We start from the raw sequence: 6090 nt of genomic DNA, 5'->3' as shown, positions 1-6090 counted from the left end.
TGTGTTGTTTTATTTACATCTTTAAATACTGAGATAACTAGAACCAAATATAGATTTCATTTTAGTTACTGGTGTAAATAACATTTCTAAGAGGGGATAAATTGAAATTTATTTATTTAATTTAAAATTTATTTTTAGAACCCTTAGTATCTTACATAGCTTGAAAATGTTTTGCCATGGGGAACCGGTGCAAGAATTTGCAGAATATTGCAGAATTTATTATAACAGTTTGTTTAAAAGTTATCAGAGCCAGTTACAGCAAAATGATTGAATATGTAATGATAAAAGCAATTAACTTCATATTAATATTTCGCTAGGTAATAAGAGATGGTATCATGCGTGTCCTAACTCACGCTATGTAAGTTTTAACAATTACTCTGATTCATAAATACACTAAAATTGCCAAAACTGCTTAAAAATTTATGAAATAAGCTCTATTTAAATTTGGTATTTAGCAATGAGAGGTCTCCCTGTGACCTAGGTGATCATGCCGTGAAGCGGCCGTGCTCCAACAATATAAATTCGGAGCTAGTATATGTACAAGATATTGAGAAAACTCCGATAGCATAATGGGACCGAGTTATGCCAAAATGTACCAACTGCATAAAATTGATTGAGAAAATGGCGATTAAAGTTAGTTTTGTAATTACTCATGGTTCAACTATCTGTATTAAATTATTATTATTAATAATAATAATAATAATAATAAACGTTTATTGCCATAATACAGAAAGAATAAATGTACATTTTACAGTAATATTAATATGACAAAAGGAATTCGGCTCAGCATTGCTGTCTCAGAATCTGGGATTCGAGTAGCGCTGTTTTTCAGCCGCTCCTATAATCCCTGTGGTGTTAGGTGGGATAAGAAGATAGTCAGCCGTCAGTGGGGCATCTCCTGGGTTTTAAAATCCAAGCGTGTATGTGTGTGTGTGTGTGTGTGTGTGTGTGTTACCAGTCTGTGCTTTTGCTAAAGAGCTTGTTGGGTACACATATATGTAGATTCTGTATAAACTTATTTTTATTTATTTATTCGGAAATATATGCAGTTGGTATGTTTTGGCAAAAATGGATTTTTCAGGTAATCGGACATAAATTAGATATGCCAAAATGTACCATATTTATTTTGTTTGATTATTATTTTAATAAACTTTTAATTTAAATAAATTACAATACATTATTAATTGAGGATGGGGAGAAAGTATTTTTAATGTCACTATAATAAAAAATGAAAAAATAATATTGAAAAAAAACAAAATTATTTACTCTTTAAACATTTACTTCAATTAAGTCAACTCAATATCAAAATCAAGTCTATCAAACCCATCAAAATCATCGACACCATTGCTACTTTTTATTTTACTATAAAAAATATGGAAATCAGTTGATATTAAATGCAAAAGTTATTTCGTTTATATTTAAATATATTGTAATTTTGAAGGGTGCACCATATGTTTTTGGATCATTATAGCAGAATTGTTTAAACATAGTCCTTATGTGTGGCTTGGTTCATACTACATTTTTTGTGTGAAATGTGAATATAGGATGGGCTGTTTTGACTGAGTAGTAATATATCACGTTCTGATGAGTTTGATGTCAATAACTCATTTATTGACAATTTGTGGGTTGGAACATTTTGGCATAACTAGGCCCAATTCAGAAATGTATAGCGCCATCTGTTGACGAGAAGTTGTAGGAAGTTGTCACAAGTTAAAAATGTACTATTTGTTATATATAAATATAAGTAAAGGGCAGGGGAATGAAAATAAAACAAGAACAAACTAACAACAATACCATTTATTTGGTTATACAGGTCTTACATCCAGCAACAGTTATAATAGGATAATTTGGCTAATTCCTTTATTATAAGTGATCAAAAACACGCAAGACGAGTATATCGCATCTAAACTCTAAACATTTCGAAATGCTAATAAATAGACACGCTTTATTTACTAAAATGTGCAATGAACACAGAAAATACTTTTTTCTAAAGATTTTACAAAGTTACGCTAAACAAGACCTTTGGAAGACACATTCATACTCTTTGTTCGATTGACAGTGAAAATATGTTTCCTTCACCAGACATTTATAATTTTACATACATTTTCTATCTATCACACTAAAAGCACAGAATGCGTAAAAATTTGTAATTTTTAATTCGTTGTGCACAACGCCATCTATCAGGATCAAACTTATAGTTAACGCAGCATAAGATGGCGTCGCAAAATATAATAACATTTTTATTTTTTATTTATATGAAATATGCTTTATTTGCATCAAAAATATAAGCTGATTTTAACAATGAAATATTTGCAAACAATAACAAGTATCACAACACCTATAATTAAGCGACACATACCTACACTAAGTATTTACAGGTTTACTCCATAATTTGACAGATAGTTTCATTCGAATTTCGATATATTTATAATTTAACCCTATAAATTAAATGATTTATTTTAAATTTAAAACACATGCAAAAGGAGTGCAGCTACTAACCAATAGAGTGCGCTAAAAACTCATTCGGCCTATTGAAGTTTTACGGGAAATACTACGAAGTACGAACTATAAAGTTAAGAGACAGTTTTTTATTCAAAAACACGTTATAATTAATATCCTAGAACTACCGTTACTATTGTCATCGTCACATTTCTTTTTATCTTTTATATTTACAGTTCCTTAACCTTACGACTAAATAAAATCTAATAAAAACGAACTAAATATTTAAAAAATCTAACAAGTAATATTCAATAATTTCATTTAAATAAAGTAATTCAATTAAATGCATACTAACGAACAGACATTCACAACATGAGAGACAAACACACAGCAGCTGATAGATTTTCTTAGTTTCCTGATTTAATTTCATCTAAAATGAGTTTCGAACTTGTCCCCGCTTTTAGAAGCTAAAGTTAGATAATTCAAGAACCGTGTAACAAGTGTTATAGAACCCTTTGCAGTAAGTACTTTAAGCCCTCACATACCCTTCTACTAAGCAATATAATTTTATTCGACAACCATTACCCCAAACATTAATAAATTTTATTTAACATTCAATCCCTTTTTGAATTTTCATTGTTCTTTGTGTAGTCTAATTTCAACTCTTAATTTTTATTTTCGTTCGGATGAATTAAGTTAAGAACACCTCAAACACACATAAGAAGCTACATCTTGACAATAATAACTAATCTTTAATAAAACTCGAATAAAATATGTATAATATTATCGGTTAATTACATACATTATATATTAAACATCTTATTCCTACAGCGTTGATGAATTATACGTATTTATTGCGTTCATACACAATATTTTTCATTTTTTAAAGATAAAATTATAGTTAGAGGGCCAAATGGCCTATGATATTTTTTTATTACAAGCTGTATTCATTTTAACAAGTTATAATTAGAATAAAGTGTTTCATTTCAAATAGTACTTATTAATAAAAATACCCTAAATGGAAGATAATACAAGACAATGAATGGAAATACAATTATTTATATATGTAGATCGATTTATATTATACTAAAGTTCAATCTCAAGACTTGAGACATTTCCACACATTTCTAATGAAAAAATGTTAATGTTAAAATGTATTTTAAATAATAATATTTTGCCTAAATCGAACAATTTCTATTCAAACCAAATCTTATTCGGTACATTCTACTCTATCATGCAAAAAATATTAAATAAACGCCTCTGGCTATTTTCTAGAACAAAATCTATTTCCTTAATTTTATTTAACCAAGCCTGTATACCTTATGTGCCTCACACAAATAATATATATTTAATTGGCCACACGGGAGATATGTATATAAAAGTATGTGATTTAGTTAATATACGATTAGTCTACGTACCTATATTATGTCTATAATTACGACATTATTAATATTTAGTTTTATTGTCACCAAATGTTGACGTTCCGCTATTCGTTAACAGATGGCGCCACAATCCTGAATCACGCTATGAAAGTAACTTTTATATAATATAAAATTGTATAATATATTTTAATCCGTAGCATTCATTATATTTAAAATATAGTGAATAAATACGGCTTCATGACTTCAAAAAAATTTACATTTTGGCCATATAAGACATAATACAACATAAATCAAAATGTTTACATGACTTCTTATTGAATTTAATATACATAATTATATATTATATACGTTTGCGATTCACATATATACATATAACATGAGAAATGTTGAATAATATATTTAAGTGTAAATTTATTAATACATTAAATACATATAATATTTAAACCAAAACACTTTGGCAAAATAGGATTTTCCGAAATATAAAACATCATTCAATGATTATCTTAAGTTTTATCCATTCCTTATTATTTCCAACAAAAATTTGATGACAATAAAACATATTTTCCATTATTTAAGTTACGCTAAGCGCTTACCCAAGGTTTTAAGTCGCAAATAATTTCTGAGCCAACTACTACTTCCTAGACATCGATACACAGTTTACAACACTCACAACAGTTACAACAACAACAAACAACATTTATGTTAGCACGCTCACTCCCACACGTTCATTCACGCACACATTCACACTTTAGGGTTTAAGTTCCAATATAATTAATTATATTTTTGTTATCGTGTTTTCATTAGACGCTCTACGAATCTACGCCGTAGCATTTAATCTGCCAATTGAAGATCTCATAAGATATATAATCTCACAAGATTTGTTATTTAAATAAAATTGTATCAGGTTCATGTTATAAGAGACATTGCTTTATTTTATTTTCCCATCCATCGTATTTTTTTAATATAAACAATATAAATCTCGTAGACAGTTACGGCGTAGACTATCGTAGCACAGCTACAACGCGTAGCACATCTCTATTAAAGGACATTACTCTCCGCTGTATTTTTTTTAGACGAGCATAAAATTCGTCTGATGTTACGTCGTCAAAGCCCTTAGTATTTTCAAATTTTCATAAATGTTCGTAAATTTAGCTTTCTTTCGAGAATTTTCTGATATGTCAATGTTTGTTTTGTTTGATCGGTCTTTCAAACGTAAATTTATCGTATTGACCTTGTACGTAATATCCGTTTCCTTCGTAACTTTTCGTCGTCAATCCATTACTGCCCCACTGCTGGGCACGGGTCTCCTGGGCACCAGTCTTACAATGAGGGGCTTAGCTTATAGCCAACCTGGCCAAGAATTAGTAGACTTTGCACATCCTTGAAAACTTTTTTTTAACTCTCAGGCGTGCAGGTCTCCTCACGATATTCCTTCGTCGTTTAAGAAAGTCATAACTTATTTCTAAAACGTATTTTCCGGAACTTTTTAAAATAATAAGAAAAAAAGAATGCTACGGCCGTGCCGCTTTTTTGGCTTTGGCTCGACTTGGCGGAGGCACTGCTGTGCCTCCAGATTACTTCCATCGCACCAAATAACATTTCAAAAATATTATAATTATATTCGAACTTGACCCTACCCAGCAATACTTTAGGCCTTATATGGAAGACATTTTGAAACACCGAACGCTATTCTACACGAAACATATTTTCAGTGTCAATGTACCAAGGTTTAAATAGACAGAAAATAACAGATTTTTATAATTATAATGTTTTTCTTACACTATTCAATTATTTTATAAGACGGTCGTATTTGGACCAAGTAAATATGCTACTAATGTGATAAATATTTAAATACGATCACCACAGAACAAATTTTACGAAACATTTTCTATATAATTTACAACATATAGATATAGATTCTCAATATTGCTTATATCGATCGATTTTTCAAAATCGACCAACAGAGGGCGTTAGGCTATCCGTTTCCTGAATCACGCTATCAAAATTTTCTAGATATCTTTTATTTATTCATTATATTACACGTAATATATAATTTTAGAAGATAGAAATAACACCCGCCTATGGATATCTATAATTAACCCCAGATAGAATAGGAGTCCTATTTGAATGTAACAAAGTATAGTAATGTTAACAATATTATTAGAGCTTAACACAATTAACGTACCTGTAATATTGTTGTAATATTTGTTCTGTGGTAATCTAAATACATTTCTACTCATTGGAAGACGTGGATTATGTTGTATTTGGA

Source organism: Epargyreus clarus, unplaced genomic scaffold (assembly GCF_041222505.1).
Source record: "Epargyreus clarus isolate Ecla_fem2 unplaced genomic scaffold, WU_Ecla_fem_2.2 ptg000016l, whole genome shotgun sequence".
NCBI lineage: Eukaryota > Metazoa > Arthropoda > Insecta > Lepidoptera > Hesperiidae > Epargyreus > Epargyreus clarus.
This window is presented reverse-complemented; position numbering follows the sequence as displayed.